Source organism: Dendrobates tinctorius, unplaced genomic scaffold (genome assembly GCF_039654945.1).
Source record: "Dendrobates tinctorius isolate UK_male_01 unplaced genomic scaffold, ASM3965494v1 ptg000029l, whole genome shotgun sequence".
Lineage (NCBI taxonomy): Eukaryota > Metazoa > Chordata > Amphibia > Anura > Dendrobatidae > Dendrobates > Dendrobates tinctorius.
This window is the reverse complement of record NW_027361697.1, coordinates 23,788,326-23,811,252: the sequence shown is the minus strand read 5'-3', so window position 1 is coordinate 23,811,252 and position 22,927 is coordinate 23,788,326. Positions and strand designations below refer to the sequence as shown.

The 22,927-nt window shown below is 44.2% G+C and overlaps 1 protein-coding gene across 4 annotated transcripts in view; it reads right to left on the bottom strand.

Annotated features, from left to right (window-relative positions):
- The window catches only part of ZNF644 (zinc finger protein 644), a 105,587-nt gene that overhangs the window by 46,716 nt on the left and 35,944 nt on the right, over positions 1–22,927 (bottom strand). For all 4 annotated transcript variants that reach the window (XM_073571479.1, XM_073571478.1, XM_073571481.1 and 1 more), the window contains exon 2: positions 14,932–14,980. The gene's annotated coding sequence lies outside the window, so the exon portion shown is untranslated. The remainder of the gene's footprint in view (positions 1–14,931; positions 14,981–22,927) is intronic.

The following is a 22,927-nucleotide window of genomic DNA, read 5'->3' as shown; positions in this document are numbered from 1 at the left end:
GAGATGAATCTGTGCTGCACTTTATGTACATGCTCAGTAGTGAGGCAGGGCTGTGGGGTCATAGATGAGATTAATCTGTGCTGCACATTATGTACATGCTCAGGAGTGAGGCAGGGCTGTGGGGTCGGAGTTGAGATGAATCGGTGCTGCACTTTATGCACATGCTCAGTAGTGAGGCAGGGCTGTGGGGTCGTAGATGAGATGAATATGTGCTGCACTTTATGCACATGCTCAGTAGTGAGGCAGGGCTGTGGGGTCATAGATGAGAGGATTCTGTGCTGCACATTATGTACATGCTCAGGAGTTAGGCAGGGCTGTGGGGTCATAGATGAGATGAATCTGTGCTGCACATTATGTACATGCTCAGTAGTGAGGCAGGGCTGTGGGGTCATAGAGGAGATGAATCTGTGCTGCACTTTATGTACATGCTCAGTAGTGAGGCTGGGCGGTGGGGTCGTAGATGAGATGAATCTGTGCTGCACTTTACATGCTCAATAGTGAGGCAGGGCTGTGGGGTCATAGATGAGATGAATCTGTGCTGCACATTATGTACATGCTCAGGAGTGAGGCAGGGCTGTGGGGTCATAGATGAGATGAATCTGTGCTGCACTTTATGTACATGCTCAGTAGTGAGGCAGGGCTGTGAGGTCAGAGTTGAGATGAATCTGTGCTGCACTTTATGCACATGCTCAGTAGTAAGGCAGGGCTGTGGGGTTGGAGTTGAGATGAATCTGTGCTGCACTTTATGCACATGCTCAGTAGTAAGGCAGGGCTGTGGGGTTGGAGTTGAGATGAATCTGTGCTGCACTTTATGTACATGCTCAGTAGTGAGGCAGGGCTGTGGGGTCGTAGATGAGATGAATCTGTGCTGCTCTTTATGTACATGCTCAGTAGTGAGGCAGGGCTGTGGAGTCGTAGACGAGATGAATCTGTGCTGCACTTTATGTAGATGCTCAGTAGTGAGGCAGGGCTGTGGGGTCATAGATGAGATGAATCTGTGCTGCACTTCATGTACATGCTCAGTAGTGAGGCAGAGCTGTGGGGTTATAGATGAGATGAATCTGTGCTGCACTTTATGCACATGCTCAGTAGTGAGGCAGGGCTGTGAGGTCGGAGTTGAGATGAATCTGTGCTGCACTTTATGTACATGCTCAGTAGTGAGGCAGGGCTGTGGGGTCATAGATGAGATTAATCTGTGTTGCACATTATGTACATGCTCAGGAGTGAGGCAGGGCTGTGGGGTCATAGATGAGATGAATCTGTGCTGCACATTATGTACATGCTCAGGAGTGAGGCAGGGCTGTGGGGTCGGAGTTGAGATGAATCTGTGCTGCACTTTATGCACATGCTCAGTAGTGAGGCAGGGCTGAGGGGTCGTAGATGAGATGAATATGTGCTGCACTTTATGCACATGCTCAGTAGTGAGGCAGGGCTGTGGGGTCATAGATGAGAGGATTCTGTGCTGCACATTATGTACATACTCAGGAGTTAGGCAGGGCTGTGGGGTCATAGATGAGATGAATCTGTGCTGCACTTTATGTACATGCTCAGTAGTGAGGCTGGGCGGTGGGGTCGTAGATGAGATGAATCTGTGCTGCACTTTACATGCTCAATAGTGAGGCAGGGCTGTGGGGTCATAGATGAGATGAATCTGTGCTGCACATTATGTACATGCTCAGGAGTGAGGCAGGGCTGTGGGGTCATAGATGAGATGAATCTGTGCTGCACTTTATGCACATGCTCAGTAGTGAGGCAGGGCTGTGAGGTCGGAGTTGAGATGAATCTGTGCTGCACTTTATGTACATGCTCAGTAGTGAGGCAGGGCTGTGGGGTCATAGATGAGATTAATCTGTGTTGCACATTATGTACATGCTCAGGAGTGAGGCAGGGCTGTGGGGTCATAGATGAGATGAATCTGTGCTGCACATTATGTACATGCTCAGGAGTGAGGCAGGGCTGTGGGGTCGGAGTTGAGATGAATCTGTGCTGCACTTTATGCACATGCTCAGTAGTGAGGCAGGGCTGAGGGGTCGTAGATGAGATGAATATGTGCTGCACTTTATGCACATGCTCAGTAGTGAGGCAGGGCTGTGGGGTCATAGATGAGAGGATTCTGTGCTGCACATTATGTACATGCTCAGGAGTTAGGCAGGGCTGTGGGGTCATAGATGAGATGAATCTGTGCTGCACATTATGTACATGCTCAGTAGTGAGGCAGGGCTGTGGGGTCATAGATGAGATGAATCTGTGCTGCACTTTATGTACATGCTCAGTAGTGAGGCTGGGCGGTGGGGTCGTAGATGAGATGAATCTGTGCTGCACTTTACATGCTCAATAGTGAGGCAGGGCTGTGGGGTCATAGATGAGATGAATCTGTGCTGCACATTATGTACATGCTCAGGAGTGAGGCAGGGCTGTGGGGTCATAGATGAGATGAATCTGTGCTGCACTTTATGTACATGCTCAGTAGTGAGGCAGGGCTGTGAGGTCGGAGTTGAGATGAATCTGTGCTGCACTTTATGCACATGCTCAGTAGTAAGGCAGGGCTGTGGGGTTGGAGTTGAGATGAATCTGTGCTGCACTTTATGTACATGCTCAGTAGTGAGGCAGGGCTGTGGAGTCGGAGTTGAGATGAATCTGTGCTGCACTTTATATACATGCTCAGTAGTGACCAGCGTTGTGGGGTTGGAGTTGAAAGGAATCTGTGCTGCCCTTTATGTACATGCTCAGTAGTGAGGCAAGGCTGTGGGGTCGGAGTCAGGGAAATTGAGGAGTCAGAGTTTGGCTTACTGACTCCACAGCTCAGTTGGGAACTGTATGCTAAAAGCATATGCCAGTGCACACAAATGATTTTTCATATGGACTGATGATCTGTATGGGAAAAAAAGAGTCTGGTCTGCTACAGCACTCCGCTCATGCAGCCGCAATGCTGATGGAGCCAGACACTTGTGGGTATGACTGGTCTGTATTTTAATAAGGCCTTATTAACCTGGTTTAATGCGTTGTGCAATCCACATTTTTGATCTCAACCAAGAGAGGGTCTTTTTCTATGCCGCACATTTTTGCTCTATCATAGGAACATTTGCCTATCATCCGTCATAGATTGGCAGTTGGTAGGTTTTATCGGAGTCTTTGCCTACCATCCATTATAGGTCTGTCAGTTGATAGGTTTTAATGTGAGGTCACCAGGTATGAAGAAGTCTTAACCCCTTCACCCCCAAGGGTGGTTTGCACGTTCATGACCGGGCCAATTTTTACAATTCTGACCACTGTCCCTTTATGAGGTCATGACTCTGGAACGCTTCCATGGATCCTGGTGATTCTGACACTGTTTTCTCGTGACATATTATACTTCATGATAGTGGTAAAATTTCATTCAAATAACTTGCGTTTATTTGTGAAAAAAATGGAAATTTGGCGAAAATTTTGAAAATTGCGCAATTTTCCAAATTTAAATTTTTATGCCCTTAAATCACAGAGATACGGCACACAAAAAACTTGATAAGTAACATTTCCCACATGTTTACTTTACATCAGCACAATTTTGGAACCAAAATTTTTTTTTGTTAGGAAGTTATAAGGGTTAAAAATTGACCAGCGATTTCTCATTTTTGCAACACCATTTTATTTTTACGGACCACATCACATTTGAAGCCACTTTGAGGGGACTATATGATAGAAAATACCCAAAAGGTGACACCATTCTAAAAACTGCACCCCTTAAGGTGCTCAAAACCACATTCAAGAAGTTTATTAACCCTTTAGGTGCGTCACAGGAATTTTTTGAATATTTAAAAAAAAAAAATGAATATCTAACTTTTTTTCACAAAAAAAATACTTCAGATTCAATTTTTTTGATTTTACCAAGGGTAACAGGACAAATTGGACTGCAAAAGTTATTGTGCAATTTGTCCTGAGTACGCTGATATCTGATATGTTGGGGGGAACCACTGTTTCGGCGCATGGCAGAGCTCAGAAGTGAAGGAGCGCCGTTTGACTTTTTCAATGCTAAATTGGCTGGAATTCAGATCGGACGCCATGTCAAGTTTGGAGAGCACCTGATGTACCTAAACAGTGGAAACCCCCCACAAGTGACCCCATTTTGGAAACTAGACCCCCAAGGAACTTATCTAGATATGTGGTGAGAACTTGGAACCCACAAGGGCTTCATAGAAGTTTATAACGTACAGCGGTACAATTAAAAAATCATATCTTTTCACCCCCAATTTTTATTTTCCCCAAGGGTAACAGGACCCTAAAAGCTATTGTGCCATTTGTCCTGAGTACGCTGATACCCCACATGTGGGGTTAAACCACTATTTGGGCGCATGGCAGAGCTCGGAAGGGAAGCAGCGCCATTTGACGTTTTCGGCTGGAATTGAGATCGGACACCATGTCGCGATTGGAAAACCCCTGATGTACCAAAACAGTGGAAACCCCCCACAAATGACACCATTTTGGAAACTATACCCCCCAAGGAACTTATCTAGATGTGTGGTGAGAACTTTGAACCCCCAAGGGCTTCATAGAAGTTTATAACATACAGCCGTACAATTAAAAAAATCATATTTTTTCCACAAAAATGATCTTTTCACCCTCAATTCTTATTTTTCCAAGGGTAACAGGGCCCTAAAAGGTATTGTGCAATTTGTCGTGAGTACGCTGATGCGCCCAAATAGTGGTTTACCCCCACATGTGGGGTATGGCAGAGCTCGAAAGGGAAGCAGCGCCATTTGACGTTTTTGGCTGGAATTGAGATCTGACACCATGTCGCGTTTGGAAAGCCCCTGATGTACCAAAACAGTGAAAACCCCCCACAAATGACACCATTTTGGAAACTAGACCCCCAAGGAACTTATCTAGATGTGTGGTGAGCACTTTGACCCCTCCAGTGCTTCACAGAAGTTTATAACGCCCGGGCGTGAAAATAAAAATTCGTATTTTTTCCACAAGGGTACCAGGAGAAATTGGACCCCAAAAGTTGTTATCCATTTTGTCCTGAGTACGCTCATACCCCATATGTGGGAGAAAACTACTGTATGGGCACATGTCGGGGCTCGGAAGGGAAATAGTGACGTTTTGGAATGCAGACTTTGATGGAATGGTCTGTGGGTGTCATGTTGCCTTTGGAGAGCCCCTAATGTACCTAAACAGTGGAAACCCCCCACAAATGACCCCATTTTGGAAACTAGACCCCCTAAGGAACTTATTTAGATGTGTGGTTAGCACTTTGAACCCCCAAGGGCTTCACAGAAGTTTATAATGCCTGGGCGTGAAAATAAAAAAAATCATATTTTTTCCACAAACATGATCTTTTAGTCCCCAATTTTTTTATTTTCCCAAGGGTAACAGGAGAAATTGGACCCCAAAAGTTGTTGTCCAATTTGTCCTGAGTACGCTGACACCCCATTTGTGGGAGAAAACTACTGTATGGGCACACGTCGGGGCTTGGAAGGGAAGTAGTGACGCTTTGGAATGCAGACTTTGATGGAATGGTCTGCGGGTGTCATGTGCGTTTGGAGAGCCCCTGATCTACCTAAACTATTGAAACTCCCCACAAGTGACCCCATTTTGGACACTAGACCCCCCACGGAACTTATCTAGATGTGTGGGGAGCACTTTGAACCCCCAAGTGCTTCACAGAAGTTTATAACGTCCGGGCGTGAAAATAAAAAAAATCATTTTTTCCCACAAAAATGATATTTTTGCCCCCAATTTTTTATTTTCCTAACGGTAACAAGAGAAATTGGACCCCAAAAGTTGTTTTGCAATTTGTCCTGAGTAGGCTGATACCCTACATGTGGGGGTAAAACACTGTTTGGGCGCATGGCAGAGCTTGGAAGGGAAGGAGCACCATTTGACTTTTTCAAATCAGAATTGGCTGGAATTGAGATCAGACGCCATGTTGCATTTGGATAGCACCTGATGTGCCCAAACAGTGGAAACCCCCAATTCTAAGTCCAACCCTAACGCCAACACACCCCTAACCCTAATCTCAGCCCTAACCCTAACGGGAAAATGGAAATAAATACATTTTCTTTTAATTTTATTATTTTTCCCTTACTAAGGGGGTGATAACAGGGGTTTGATTTACTATTTATGGCGGTATTTATGTTTGGCGGCTGTCGCATGCTAAAAGACGCTTTTTATTGTAAAAATAGTTTTTGCATCACCACATATTGAGAGCCATAATTTTTCCGTATTTTGACTCACTGAGTCATATGAGGTCTTATTTTTTGCGGGACGAGTTGACGTTTTTATTGGTACCATTTTCGGGCACGTGACATTTTTCGATCGTTTTTTATTCCGATTTTTGGGACGCAGAATGAACAAAAACCAGCGTTTCATGAATATCTTTTGGGGGGGTGCATTTAAACCGTTCCGCGTGCGGTAAAATTGATAAAGCGGTTTTATTCTTCGGGTCAGTTCGGTTACAGCGATACCTCATTTAGGTCTTTTTTTATGTTTTGTCGGTTTTATGCAATGAAAACTATTTTATATAAAAAATAATTATTTTTGTATCGCTTTATTCTCCAAGCTATAACTTTTTTATTTTTTCGCTGACGATGCTGTATGGCGGCTCGTTTTTTGCGGGACAAGATGACGTTTTCAGCGGTACCATGGCTATTTATATGCGTCTTTTTGATCGCGCGTTATTGCACTTTTTGTTTGGCGGTATGATAATAAATCATTATTTTTTGCTTCGTTTATTTTTATTTTTATTTTTTAAGGGGTTCGCTAAAGGGGTTAACTAATGGGATAGTTTTATAGGGCAGGACGTTACAGACGCGGCGATACCTAATATGTGTACTTTTATAGTTTTTGTTTTTTTATTTAAAAAAAATGGATTTATTGGGGGAATATTTTTTTTTTTTTCTAATTTATTTGGCGATTTTTTTAAAAATTATTTTAACACTTTTTTTTTTTTTAAACTTTATTACATAGTCCCAGGTGGGACATCACTGTCCTGTGACAGATCGCTGATCTGTCACATCACAGATCACTGTGACAGATCAGCAATCTGTCACAGGCAGTTCTGCAGACTTCCTCATGCCTGCGCTTTGCAGGCACTGAGGAAGTCAGCTCCCTACAAGCCCCCGAAGGCCCCCGTCGCCATCTTGGATTCGGGGGCCTGTAGGGAAAGAGACCCCCGCAGCAGCGCTGCACATTGCGCTGCCGTCGGGGGCTCAGGGAAGCACGGAGGGAGCCCCCTCCCTGCCGATGCTTCCCTTTAACCCCCAGTACACCACGATCATGTTTGATCGCGGTGTGCAAGGGGTTAACGTGTCGGGGGCGGTCCGTGACCGCCCCTGACATAGTGCCGGGTGTCAGCTGTGATAATCAGCTGACACGTGGGCGCCGCTGATCGCGGTAGACGTACTATCCCGTCCATGGGCATAGGGGCCCGGGTCCCATGGACGGGATAGTACGTCTGATGTCAGGAAGGGGTTAAGAGAGAGATTACAGATTTTTTTCTCCACACTGGAAAAGCAATGGAAATTTAAAGGAGTGTTCCCATCTCCAAGATCTTATCCCAATATGTAGTAGGTTTATAATAATAATAATAATTATAATAAATAAATAATAATATTAGCAAATACCATTAATTAGAAATGTAGTATATTTCTTCAGATTTGCTATGTCACTTACCTCGCTCAGGGCATTGCGGTAGCTTAGGTATCCATAGATACGACAACTTACAGCTGTCTGCCACTATATGAGTGGACATAACTATAGATGCCTAAGCTACTGCAGTGCCCTACTCGAGGTAAGCGACATAGAAAATCTGAAGAACTACCGTATTTTTTGGACTATAAGACGCACTTTTTCCAAAAAAAAGGGGGGGGATTGGTGTCTTATAGTCGGGAATGTACTTACAGTTAGCGTGGTGGCTGCAGAAGTCGGGTGATTCTTCCGGTGCTCCGACACTGCAGGGCGATGATCTCGCTCCCATCCCAGCCTGGTGCGGCAGTTTAGGCGGTGCTTGGTGGAGCGGGGGCTCCGCAGATATTTTGTGAAAGCCCGAAGCCCCCCTGCACTTCTATTGCCTCGATGCTGTGACTTTCCGGAAAATGGACGCCGGAAGCGGCACATGCGCAGATTAAGATCTCGGCTCCGAGATCTTGTTGCAGAGATCTCAATCTGCGCAAGGGGAATCAATCTGGCCTCCAGGAAAATGGCCGCCGGAGCCAGCGCATGCGCAGATTGAGATCTCGGCTCAGAGATCTTGCCTCCCAAGAGCTCAATCTGTGCATGCTCCGCCTCCGGCGACCATTTTCCCGGAGGCCACAGTATCGTAGCAATAGAAGTGCAGGGGCTCCGGGCTTTCACAAAATGTCACCGGAGTCCCTCCGCACCATCGAATATGCCGCACCAAGCTATGATGGGAGCGAGATCCTTGCTCTGCAGCGCAGTGTCAGACCACCAGAAGAATCGCTCGACTCTTGCTGCCACCAGCACTGCCGATCCCTCCCCCCCAGGTAAGCTGAATTCAGGACTGTGACGGACCCCCCCATTTGACGCGTTAATTTTTTTCCCATTTTCCTTCTGAAAATTTGGGGTGTGTCTTATAGTCCGAAAAATACGGTATACCAAATTTCTAGTTGGTGGCATTTGCTATTATTATTACTACACCTACTACATATTGGGATAGGATCTTGGAGATGGGAACACCCTTTTACCTTTAAAACTTTGGATTCAGTTTGGGACGGACAGTGGTAGCTAAGTACAGTAAATGAATGAGGGAGTAGCAGTTGCCAAAGGTGACTATCACGGTAGTGGGAAGAAGTGCCAGTTATCAGATAGTTATCACTTGTCCTATGGCTTTCACTAAGGCTTTGCTCACTTTTGCGTATAAATACGCTGCTTTAGACTCACACCAATTTGATTCAATGAGGCAATGCTCATCCGTGAGTATTTCCTCAGCTGGAATCGAGCTGAAGAAGAAAAATTGCAGCACGCTGCGCATGGCGGCGTAAAACAGCCGAGACTCACCGATGCAAGTCAATAGGTGCAAGTAAGAAATCGGATTGTACATGGACCAACCGCACGCCGTCTGATTTTTATGCTCAAATATCAAAGAAAAAATAATATATCTATAGATACAGTAGAAAGATGACAAAGATATTAGATAGAATAGAGACTAAATATACTAGAGTATAAGCCGAGATTTTCAGCCCATTTTTTAAGGCTGAAAGTGCCTCTCTCGGTTTATGCTCGAGTCATATACGCGATGGGATCGGCGGGGGAATTTCGGATCATACTTACCCCCCGGCATGTCTCTGCAGCCCCACTGCTTCTCCCACAGTCTCCGGCGCCTTTCTTCAGCGGTCACGTGGTCCCGCTCATTAAAGTCATGAATATGCGCATATTCATGACTTTAACAAGCGCGACCACGTGACCGCTGAAGGAAGGAAGAGTTGCAGCAGGCTGCAGAGATCACACCGGGGGGGTAAGTATATGCGATATTCATCTGTCCCCGTTCCACCGCTGCGCGCCGCTCTATCCTCCGTGTCCTCTGTCTGTGACATTCAGGTCAGCGGGCGCGATGACGTAGTCAGTGTGCGCCTTGCTCTCTGCCCAAACAGTCACTGACAGAGGGACCTGGAAGACAGAGCAGCGCGCAGTGGTGGAACGGGGACAGGTGAATATCGCAGGTGTCGGGGCCTGAGCCAGCGGTGACACCAGCACCTGTCCCCCATAGCGCGTCGGTGTCTCCGCCTGCTCAGGACAAAGGGCACCTGGCCCCCAGCGACAAGAGGTATGTCAATTTTTTTTTTTAATTTGCACCAGCATATGGGACCATAACCTTTCGGAGCAGCATATGGGGCATAGCGTAATCTATGGAGCATATTATGGGGCAGCATATTATTATTATTTATATAGCGCCATTGATTCCATGGTGCTGTACATGAGAAGGGGTTACATACAAATTACAGATGTCACTTACAGTAAACAAACTAACAATGACAGACTGATAAAGAGGGGAGAGAGGACCCTGCCCTTTTGGGCATACATGCTACAGGATGGTGGGGAAGGAGATAGTAGGTTGGTGGGTTGCAGCAGTTCCGGTGTTGGTTGAGGTGATATCACCGGTAGTGGTGAGAGAAAAGGAGGTAGCTGGGTCATTGCAGGCTGTAGGCTTTCTTGAAGAGGTGAGTTTTCAGGTTCCGTCTGAAGGATCCAAATGTGGTTGATAGTCGGACTTGTTGGGGCAAAGAATTCCAGAGAATAGGGGCTATTCGGGAGAAGTCTTGGAGGCGGCTGGGTGAGGAGCGAATAAGTGTGGATGAGAGAAGGAGGTCTTGGGAGGAGACTGGTTATAGATGGCCTTGTAGGTCAGTATTAGTAATTTGAACTGGATACGCTGAGGGAATGGGAGCCAGTGAAGAGATCTGCAGAGGGGAGAAGCGGAGGAGTAGCGAGGAGAGAGATGAATTAGTTGGGCGGCAGAGTTTAGGATGGACTGGAGAGGTGCGAGGGTGTTAGCAGGGAGACCACAGAAAAGGATGTTGCAGTAGTTGAGGCGGGATATGATGAGGGCATGCACAAGCATTTTAGTAGATTGAGGGTTGAGGAAAGGACGGATTCTGGAAATATTTTAGAGCTGGAGGCGACAGGAGGTAGAAAAAGCTTGGATGTGCGGTTTGAAGGACAGGGCAGAGTCAAAGGTTACTCCGAGGCAGCGGACTTCCGGTACTGGGGAAAGCGTGATGTCATTAATTGTTATAGCTAGGTCGGGTAAGGAAGATCTGTGAGATGGAGGAAAGATGATGAGTTCAGATTTGTCTACACTGAGTTTGAGGAAGCAAGAGGAGAAGGAGGATATGGCCGATAGACACACTGGGATTCTGGACAGCAGAGGCGACGTCTGGGCCAGAGAAGTAGATATGAGTGTCATCAGCATAAAGGTGGTAGTGGAATCCGTGGGACTTTATGAGTTGCCCCAGACCAAGTGTATAGATTGAGAAGAGTAGGGGTCCTAAAACAGAGCCTTGGGGGACTCCAACAGAGAGAGGGTGGGATGAGGAGGTGGTGTGGGAGTGGGAGACGCCGAATGTGCGGTTGGAAAGGTATGAGGAGATCCAGGATAGGGCAAGGCCTTTGATGCCGAAGGAGGAGAGGATCTGTAGTAGGAGGCAGTGGTCAACTGTGTCAAATGCAGAGGACAGGTCAAGAAGCAGGAGTATAGAGTATTGTCCGTTTGCTTTGGCTGTAAGTAGGTCGTTAGTAATTTTGGTCAGGGCTGTCTCAGTGGAGTGATTGTCAAAGAGCAAGTTAGATGATAGGTGCGAGGAAAGTTCAGCGTGGACGTGCTGTTCCAGGAGTTTGGAAGCGAATGGAAGCAACGATATTGGGCGATAGCTGGACATAGCGGTTGGGTCAAGGGTTGTTTTTTTAAGGATAGGCGTGATTGTGGCATGTTTGAAAGCTGAAGGGAAGGGGCATATGGGGCATAATCTATGGAGCATCTATGGGGCATAATCTATGGAGCATAATCTATGGAGCATCTTATGGGGCAGCATATGGGGCATAATCTATGGAGCATCTTATGGGGCCACAACCTTTATGGAGCAGCATATGGGGCATATTACTCTATGGAGCATCTTATGGGGCCATCATGAACTGTATTAAGCATTATATGGGGCTCCTGATTCAATATGGATATTCAAAAATATTTAACCTACTGATGTCTCAATTAATTTTACTTTCATTGGTATATATTTTTATTTTTGACATTGACCAGTAGCTGCTGCATTTTCCACCCTAGGCTTATACTAGAGTCAATAAGTTTTCCCAGTTTTGTGTGGCAAATTTAGGGGGGCGGGGTCGGCTTATACTAGAGTATATACGGTAGATATCCTGAATACATGTAATGTCACAACCCCCTTACATATTATAAACTTGCACTCTTTAGTGCCTTTCATGTGGGACTAAAGGGTGTTTAGCCTTGTTTAACCTAAAAAAATAAATCATTTAAAAAAAAAAAAAGACCCCTTTATTTTTGATAACCAGCAAAGGTAAAGCACACAGCTGTGAACTGATATTATCAGGCTGGGAAGGTCCATGATTATTGGACTCTACCCAGCCTAGAAATACCAGCTCCAGAAGTGGCGCATCACATTAGATATGCCAATTCTGGCGCTTTCCCCGGCTCTTTCTGATTGCCCTGGTGGGTTGGCAATCAGGGTAATTATAGATGGGACTGATGTTAGTTGTGAATTCTCCAAAATCACTGCTGGCACCATGCCAGGGTGTTAGTTATGAAGAGGTGTCTATCAGATCACCCCATTACTAATGCAGTAAGGAAAAAGAAAAATTACACACACACAAAAATTTTAATTTGAAAAACCACTCCCGACTTTTCCTGGTTCACCAATTTATTTAATTAAACAACATGCAGGCCCGACGTAGTCCAGAGAATCCAAAATAAACCACAAATTGAAATCTGAAAGATATTAAAAGAGAAATAAAAACAAAGAGACTGTTACTCATTGACCAGTTTATTAAAAAGCAAAGATCCCACGCCGGTCCGAAGTCGTCCAGCGCTTCACATTACGTTCTTCGATTACGACGATCAAAGGCTACGGAGACGTGTTCTGAAGCTCCATAGGCTTTGAGCAGCAGCCACTCACAGTGACTGTGATGAGGGGTGACGTCAGTAAAGCTACAGACGTCACCACTCATCATAAACGTCAGGTGTCGTGGAGAGGAGTGGGAACCAGCAGTGGCTACTGCTCAAAACCTATGGAGCCTCAGAACAAAGCTTCATAGCAATTTATTATCAGAATCGACGAACATCATGGGAAGTGATGAACTACATCGGACCTGAAGGGAACCTTGCTTTCTAATAAATTGGTGGAGGAACAGAATCTTGTTTTTAATTATCTCTTTTTGTCTTCCAGGTTTCCATTAGTGGACATCAAGACTCCCTACGTTGGACCTGCATGTTTTTTTTTAATTAAATGAATGGTGAAACAGGGAATTAATTGGGAGGGGTTTTCTAAAATAAAATATTGTTGTGTGTTTTTTTAATTACTGTGTTAGTAATGGGGTGTCTGATAAGACACCTCTCCATTACTAACACTAAGGATTGATGCCAGCTGTATTTTTGGACAATTCACAGCTGACAACAACCCCCAACTACAATTACCCAGATTGCCAACACACCACAGCAATCGGGAAGGTTCGAGACAAGCGCCAAAATTGGCGCTTCTAATGTGATGCGCCACTTCTGGGGTGTCTGATAAAGGCTCAATAACCATGCAGATAATCAAAAACAGCAGAGATCGCACGTCACTTTTTAAAAAATTATTAGGTTAAACCAGGCTGAACACCCTTTAGTGCCACGTGAAAGGCACTAAAGAGTGCAGGTTTACTACATGTAGGCGGCTTGTGACATTATATAACTGCAGGATATCTATTTATTCTATTATATATCTAATATCTTTCATCTATCTATATGTTTATATTAGGTTGCTTTATTATTTATGAGAACAGATTCTAGGCGGGGAGAAAAAAAAAAAAAAACACATGACATATGGAATGATATACACATGACACTCGCCAACTTTTCTGGCTGAGAATCTGATCAGGGGTCCTCTGATCTAAAGTATAAATATCAATGGTACTAAATATTCCAACCCAGACCCAACCCCCTTCCTACTAATATTCCACTATTGTAGACAAAGAAGGTCCTTCGCTCCATCAACTTGGCACTTAAGAAAAAAGGAGTCAAGATAACCATACGATGATTGCAGCTATCAGCACACCTTATGAGAGATACCGGACACAGAGATGGATGGGGGGCACGCACAGAATGGCATTACAGACCGCATGTATCCTGGGCTGCAGATTGTGCACCTCTGGTCTAAAGTAAAAGATGCATTGTGGTTCACACCACAGTTAATTGCTTTGCGTCATATCTGCTTAATGAGAGGGTTTGACAGCAACTACATAGAGCGGAATTTTAGCTGACTGAAGAGGGCGACAGATACTGCCTACAGCTTTTGCAGAACAAAGACATGAACCTATCCAGGGCTGTAAATTAAATGGCAGCCCACACTTCCCCTATGGTACATGGATGATCAAGAATATCTGCAAAATCAGTATTTATGTTCGGGAGGGTGAGAAGCTTCCTGTACACCTCCAATCCCAGAAAGCTCCCTAAAACAATGAGTGATTGCATTCTGCCAACTATGATAAGGACTGGTCCATATTATTCCATATCTTAAAAAATGTAGGTTTGCAACAAGTGCAGCAGGGTGCCTTTCTCTCTTGCAATGGACGTCTACTGGAAAGGCCCGTCTCACGTAGCAAGATCGTTAGCGAGATCGCTGAAATGTCACAGATTTTGTGACGCAACAGCGACCTTGCCAGTGAATCTCGCTACGTGTGACACATAGCGGCAACCGCCCCCCCCCCCCCTGCTGGATATCGCTGATTGTGCTTCAATGTCCTAGGCCATTTTTTGATTGTTGGCATCCCGCTGGCCAGCATGCACTTTTGTGTTTGACGCCGATGAGCGACCTCGTTGGCGATGCAGAACTCAGGGACGCAGGCAGGAGTTGTCAGAAAAGCTGCTGTGTGACAAGGTCCCAACGACCGCCGAGGTCGTTATAGGGATTGCCAGATCGCTGCTGCGTCGCTGGTGAGATCTGCCTGTTTGACAGCTCACTAGTGACCATTTAGCGACGCACCAGCGATCCTTACCAGATCGTATCGCTGTCGGGATCGCTGGTGCGTCGGGTAGTGTAACGGTACCCTAACATTAAGCAGGATGTGTATGGATGCAGGTCTCTCAGGATGTATGATGGATTCCTTTTGTAATCTCTTACTCCCAATGTGGATGATGTAGATTTCACACCTGACAGACTCCCATTAAACTGTAAAAAATGCTGCGCAGGTAAATTCTGAATAAACTTTACTTACAATGGTTTACTTTTGAAGTCAACCAAATTCAGATGGCTGCTCACAGAACCTGAAAACAAGCAAAAAAAAACAGTAATATTAGTGTCCATAGAAGAAAAAATCAGGCCCTCTCATACCGAGGTTTTACTTACTTGAATGAGCAGAATACAAAGATAAGAAGCATACAATCAAATACATAATTATATAGAAATGATAAAACTGATCGCTGCTTGGCAGTCTCAGAGGTCTCATAGGAATAAATGAAGGAAGCAGCGCACGCCCGGGCTCCTCTCCACTCCTGTCAACACGCAAGATTGATATTACATTTATGACATCCTGGGGATGTGCCAGGACTGTCTCAGATGGGACGACCCCTTTAAAGCTTTAAGAGGTTCTCCAGATGAAAAGAAAACTTTCCCAGAGGCTAGGATCAGTAATAAACTAATTGGTGCTTGCCTACCGGCCCTCACCTGCCTTCAGCACAGGTTGGTCTGCAGTCTGTGCTGACATATGAAGAGGACATGTCACTGATCCACCAGCAGCAGGATCGCTGTGGCCTGTGATTAGCTGCAGAGGTCATTTGACTTGATCAGTGAATAATCAGATGTTTTTCTGATGACATGCTGAAGTCACCTGCCCGCTGCAGCCAATCACAGGCTTAATGCCAGCATGCCCCATACCTGGACTAGTCTGAGACCACTGGCACTCATCCATGGAGTTGTTTTTATACAGTTAAACCCGATGACGAATTTACTTTAAAATGGCATCATTTAGGAGTACATAGGACTGTATTCAACAACTTTTTTTTTCCTTTTTAAAAAGATTTGGGGAGTTCTGACCCTTCTGTCACTCATCTGTCAGAGTAAAGGCAGGAGGCCCCAATACTCATTAGATTGCCATTTAAGGTGAATCTGTCAATAGGTTTTTCTATGTAACCTGAGGACAGCATGAGTTAGGGATTAAAACACAAAAAATACAGATTTTAGGGATGTGTCACTTATCAGGCTGTGTGCTATTTACTTACAGTGAAAGTTTTATCACCAGGACATAATCGTTGCTGTGACTAGCTGCCCTCCGTCCATGCTCCCTCCTCTGATAAGCACCTTACTGTCAATAGACAATGTACATACAGAGTCTGGTGTAGGAAGCTTTCTCAGCTCTACTATATAATACATCTAAGAACTGCAATTCTGTCAGAACTGCAGCACCAAGTAAACTAAATGATACATGGCTGGAATAAGGGTCTCTGCCCCTACATCATGCTGCTGTCAGATTAGGTAGCAAGAACCTGCTGACAGATTCCCTTTAAGCTTACCAATACCGTTGGACTCAGTCACTTCTAATTTAAAGCATATGCAGGAGTCTACCCTGTCACAGTATAAATGGTCTAAATGAAAATCAAAATGAAAAAAAAAAAAAAAAAAAAAAAAAAAAAGAGAGCAGCTCATTATAACTCGGAACAAACCAAACTTTTGTTTTATATTGTTACTTAATGTCTAATACCTTCCTAAAACGTGCAGTAGATAGGTGGGGGTCCGGGTCCTGAGAAAACCCCACTATTGGCTCAAAAAAGACTCTGCAGGCTGCTGAGCACAAGTGGGAAAATCTAACAGCCCATCTTCTACCCTGAATGGCGTTTCAGAAAATAATGTACATGACTGCAATTGTGCAGCAACCAGGAGGCGATTCATGCTGCTGACAGTTTAGGCAGAATGAGTTACCTGACAGGTTCCCTTTAACCCCTTTACCCCCAAGGGTGGTTTACATGTTAATGCCTGGACCAATTATTACAATTCTGACCACTGTCCCTTTATGACGTAATAACTCTAGAACGCTTCAATGGATCCCGGTGATTCTGACATTATTTTCTTGTAACATATTGTACTTCATGTTAGTGGTAAAATTTCATTCAAATAACTTGCTTCTATTTGTGAAAAAAAACGGAAATTTGGCGAAAATTTCGCAATTTTCCAACTTTTATGCCTTTAAATTACAGAAATATGGCACACAAAAAAATTAATAAATAACATTTACCACAAGTTTACTGTACATCAGCACAATTTTGGAACCAAAATTTTTTTTTTTTTTTTTTTAGAAAGTTATAAGGGTTAAAAGTTCACCAGCGATTTTTCATTTTTACACCACCATTTTTTTGGTGGTGTAAAACATTTAACTTTTTTTCCACAAAAAAATTGCTTCAAGTCCAATTTTTTTTATTTTACCATGGGTAACAGGAGAAATTGGACTGCAGAAGTTATTGTGCAATTTGTCCTGAGTACGCTGATGCCTGATATGTGTGGGGTGGGGGGACTGTTTCGGTGCATGGCACAGCTCAGAAGGGAAGGAGCGCCGTTTGACTTTTTCAATGCAAAATTGGCTGGAATTCAGATCGGACGCTATGTCGCGTTTGAAGAGCCCCTGATGTACCTAGACAGTGGAAACCCCCCACAAGTGACACCAAGGAACTTATCTGGATATGTGATGAGAACTTTGAACCCACAAGGGCTTCACAGAAGTTTATAACATACAGCCGTACAATTAAAAAATCATATTTTTTTCACAAAAATTATCTTTTCACCCTCAATTTTTATTTTTCCAAGGGTAACAGGACCCCAAAAGTTATTGTGCAATTTGTCCTGAGTACGCCGATACCTCACATGTGGGGGTAAACCACTATTTGGGCGCATGGCAGAGCTCGGAAGGGAAGCAGCGCCAATTGACTTTTTTGGCTGGAATTGGGATCAGACACCATGCCACGTTTGGAAAGTCCCTGATGTGCCTAAACAGTTCAAACCCCCCACAAATGACACCATTTTGGAAACTAGACCCCCCCCCCAAAGGAACTTATCTAGATGTGTGGTGCGCACTTTGACCCCCCCAAGTGCTTCACATACGTTTATAACACCCGGGCGTGAAAATAAAAAAAATCATATTTTTTTAAACAAACATGATCTTTTAGTCCCCAATTTTTTTTTATTTTCCCAAGGGTAACAGGAGAAATTAGACCCCAAGAAGTTGTCCAATTTGTCCTGAGTACACTGATATCCCATATATGGGAGAAAACTACAGTATGGGCACACGTCGGGGATCAGAAGGGAAGTAGTGACGTGTCATGTTGCCTTTGGAGAGCCCCTGATGTGCCTAAACTGTGGAAACCCCCCACAAGTGACCCCATTTTTGGAAACTAGACCCCCCACAAGGAGCTTATCTAGATGTGTGGTGAGCACTTTGAACCCCCAAGTGCTTCACAGAAGTTTATAACGTAGAGCCATAAAAAAAGAAATTCCACAAAAATGATATTTTTGCCCTCAATTTTTTATTTTCCCAAGGGTAAAAAGAGAATAAGAAATTAGACCCCAAATATTGTTGTGCAATTTGTCCTGAGTAGGCTGATACCCCATATGTGGGGGCAAACCACTGTTTGGGCACATGACAGAGCTTGGAAGGGAAGGAGCGCCGCTTGACTTTTTCAACGCAGAATTGGCTAGAATTGAGATCAGCCGCCATGTTGCGTTTGGAGAGCCCCTGATGTGCCTAAACAGTGGAAACTCCCCAATTCTAACTCCAACTCTAACCCCAACACACCCCTAAACCCTCTAATCTCAGCCCTAATCCTAACGGAAAAATGGAAATAAATACGTTTTTTAATGTTATTATTTTTCCCTAACTAAGGGGGTGATAACGGGGGGTTTGATTTACTATTTATGGCGGGTTTTTATTTTTGGCAGCTGTCACACGGTAAAAGACACTTTTTATTGTAAAAATAGTTTTTACATCACCACATTTTGAGAGCTATAATTTTTCCACATTTTGACCCACCGAGTCATGTGAGGTCTTATTTTTTGGGGGACGAGTTGACATTTTTATTGGTACCATTTTTGGGCACGTGACTTTTTTTTTTTTTTTTTTTTTAAATCGCTTTTTATTCCGATTTTTGGGACGCAGAATGAACAAAAAACAGCATTTCATGAATTTCTTTTGGGGGGTGCGTTTACATCGTTCTGCGTGTGGTAAAATTGATGAAATCGTTTTATTCTTTGGGTCAATACGATTACAGTGATACCTCATTTGTCTTTTTTTATGTTTTGGCACTTTTATGCAATAAAAACATTTATATAAAAAATAATTATTTTTGCATCGCTTTATTCTGCGAGCTATATCTTTTTTATTTTTTTGCTGATGACGCTGCATGGCGGCTCAGTTTTTGCGCTACGTCATCTGGGGTCATTGTCGCAAGGCATTGCTGGGAACGGGACTCGCCGGGAGCATCGCTGAGGCCTGGGAACACTGCGTGGGACGCGGGAAGGTGAGAATAATACAATTTTGTTTTGTTTTTTATTATTATTTTTAACATTATATCTTTTAAAAAGTTGCTCACACTTGTCAAACACTATGTTTGACGAGTGTGAACAACCTGTCACAGTTTTTTTCAAGCGATGCTACAGATCGCTTGGAAAACGCTAGCATTCTGCAAGCTAATTACGCTTGCAAAATGCTAGTTTTTCGCGGGAATGACGCATGCGGAATTCTCGCGTATTTCCTGCGACAGGGAGTTGCGGAATTGCTGCGGAAAATCCGCACGTATGCACATAGCCTAAATGTTCAAAGGTGACAGAGACGTAAAAATAAGGCGGCTTCTCTAACCCTTATTGGCGGAGGTTACTGCAGTTGAAACCTCAGAAATTATGCAGCATAATCTAGCAATATCTTGGTTGCCTACTAACGTGAATGGTTGCTTCAGATGTGGCCACTGCGTTGCTTGTTCCCACATTTCTCCTGGTGCTGGTTTTACCAGTAATGTTACAGGACAGGCATATCAAATTAGGGAATTTATCAACTGTAGCAGCAAGGAAGTCATTTACAAGGCCACATGTACAGTGCCTACAAGTAGTATTCAACCCCCTGCAGATTTAGCAGGTTTGATAAGATGCAAATAAGTTAGAGCCTTCAAACTTCACCCAAGAGCAGGATTTATTAACAGATGCATAAATCTTACAAACCAAAAAGTTATGTTGCTCAGTTAAATTTTAATAAATTTTAAACATACAAGTGTGGGTCAATTATTATTCAACCCCTAGGTTTAATATTTTGTGGAATAACCCTTGTTTGCAATTACAGCTAATAATCGTCTTTTATAAGACCTGATCAGGCCGGCACAGGTCTCTGGAGTTATCTTGGCCCACTCCTCCATGCAGATCTTCTCCAAGTTATCTAGGTTCTTTGGGTGTCTCATGTGGACTTTAATCTTGAGCTCCTTCCACAAGTTTTCAATTGGGTTAAGGTCAGGAGACTGACTAGGCCACTCCAACACCTTGATTTTTTGCCTCTTGAACCAGGCCTTGGTTTTCTTGGCTGTGTGCTTTGGGTCGTTGTCTTGTTGAAAGAAGAAATGACGACCCATCTTAAGATCCTTGATGGAGGAGCGGAGGTTCTTGGCCAAAATCTCCAGGTAGGCCGTGCTATCCATCTTCCCATGGATGCGGACCAGATGGCCAGGCCCCTTGGCTGAGAAACAGCCCCACAGCATGATGCTGCCACCACCATGCTTGACTGTAGGGATGGTATTCTTGGGGTCGTATGCAGTGCCATCCAGTCTCCAAACGTCACGTGTGGTTGGCACCAAAGATCTCGATCTTGGTCTCAGCAGACCAGAGAACCTTGAACCAGTCTGTCTCAGAGTCCTCCAAGTGATCATGAGCAAACTGTAGACGAGCCTTGACATGACGCTTTGAAAGTAAAGGTACCTTACGGGCTCGTCTGGAACGGAGACCATTGCGGTGGAGTACGTTACTTATGGTATTGACTGAAACCAATGTCCCCACTGCCATGAGATCTTCCCGGAGCTCCTTCCTTGTTGTCCTTGGGTTAGCCTTGACTCTTCGGAAAAGCCTGGCCTCGGCACGGGAGGAAACTTTCAAAGGCTGTCCAGGCCGTGGAAGGCTAACAGTAGTTCCATAAGCCTTCCACTTCCGGATGATGCTCCCAACAGTGGAGACAGGTAGGCCCAACGCCTTGGAAAGGGTTTTGTACCCCTTGCCAGCCTTGTGACCCTCCACGATCTTGTCTCTGATGGCCTTGGAATGCTCCTTTGTCTTTCCCATGTTGACCATGTATGAGTGCTGTTCACAAGTTTGGGGAGGGTCTTAAATAGTCAGAAAAGGCTGGAAAAAGAGATAATTAATCCAAACATGTGAAGCTCATTGTTCTTTGTGCCTGAAATACTTCTTAATACTTTAGGGGAACCAAACAGAATTCAGGTGGTTTGAGGGGTTGAATAATAAATGACCCTCTGAATAAACTTTTCACAATTTAAAAAAAAATTAAACAAAGAAATAACATTCTTTTTTGCTGCAGTGCATTTCACACTTCCAGGCTGATCTACAGTCCAAATGTCACAATGCCAAGTTAATTCCGAATGTGTAAACCTGCTAAATCTGCAGGGGGTTGAATACTACTTGTAGGCACTGTACATGCGGCATAGAATATGTGGGTAAAACCATTAGAGAATTCAAACGAAGGATTGGGGAACATATTGGAGACATTATCCATAAGAGAGATACCCCTATTTCACGTCATATTAATCAGTGCCAAGGAGGGAATGTTAATTCCATTCAATTTCTGGGGATTGAAAGGGTAAAAAAACCACCAAGAGGTGGTAATTGGGATCGCATCATTCTACAAAAAGAGACCAAGTGGATTTTTTGTTTGAATACCATGACCCCAAGAGGGCTTAATGATCAACTCAATTTTGGCTGCTACATCTAGGGTTTGATATATGTGTTTAATATTTCCTTTGTATATACTGTAAAATACCTCTTTTTTATATGTTTACGCTACCTTTTATTCTGAGTTTGAATTTTTGTCATTTTCCATCTTGCTTTACTTTGATTCTGGTAATGCTCTCTTCAGGCCTCTGATTGGATTAATATTTTTGGTAATCATTTTATGATTGAGGCCTTTTGGAGATGTATGATCTGTCTATTCGCTTGTAATATTGGCTTATGGACTGTTTTAAGTGCGCATGCAGATATTGCCTTCTAGCAGCATTGCGACCTTTGTCGCATGCTTTACTTCCGTTATGTTGGCGCTGCTTTAACATGAGTGCGCATGACCGGAAGTGTGGCGGCCATTTTTTCTGCTGGCACCGATGAGTGCGCATGACCGGAAGTGCGGTGGCCATTTTGCTTTTGGGCGGTATGACGCAACCGGAAACAGGGCGGCCTTTGCCGCGGGATACGCCGGCGTTTACACACTATTGCATGGTTTGGAGGGTGGGCGTTTTCCATTGATACACTCATCATGTGCCTGCGTCCCACAGGGACCAATGGTGGACGGCGTGCGTTCCAAGTCATCTCAGGTGGATGTGTTCTATTTGATTGGCAGTTTATTTAAGTGCCCTCCTCATTAGTCTGCCTCACTCCATTTTCATCTTAGGAGGCAGCCTGTATACTCTGTCATGATGCCCAGTTTGTGCTAATATGTCCCCTGAAGAGTCATTTAGTGACGAAACGCGTCGGGATGCACAGGGATTTTGTAGGGCTATGGTTTATAGGGATTAGATGTGGACTGCCCTTGTTAGGGCGGGAGTCATGGGTGTCAGTTATAGTTCAAACAGGGCTTGTATAGGGTGAACCCCCCTTTTTTCCTGACCTGATATGACTCTGATGGGACATCTGATCCTGGACATCCTCCATCTTCATGTGGTGAGATCTTTCCTTTTCACATTTCTTTGTTGATGGGTTTATTGTTATGTCCTTATTATATACATGAATAGGCATATTCCTTGATAACCTTTACAGGGTAGAGGCCTCTTTAGTTCCTCTGATAAGGAAACTGTTCATTTTTTACTTGGCCTTTTTTGCACTGGTTTAGTCCAAGTATTTTTCTGGTCCAATCTCTCAAAAATTTTGGACTTGGAATAGCCACATGTATATATTGGTAGTAATCTGTCATAGAGACTCATACAGTTACCTCCTTTATTTTTTGTGGTTTTTGATTTAGGTGATTTACTTGCACT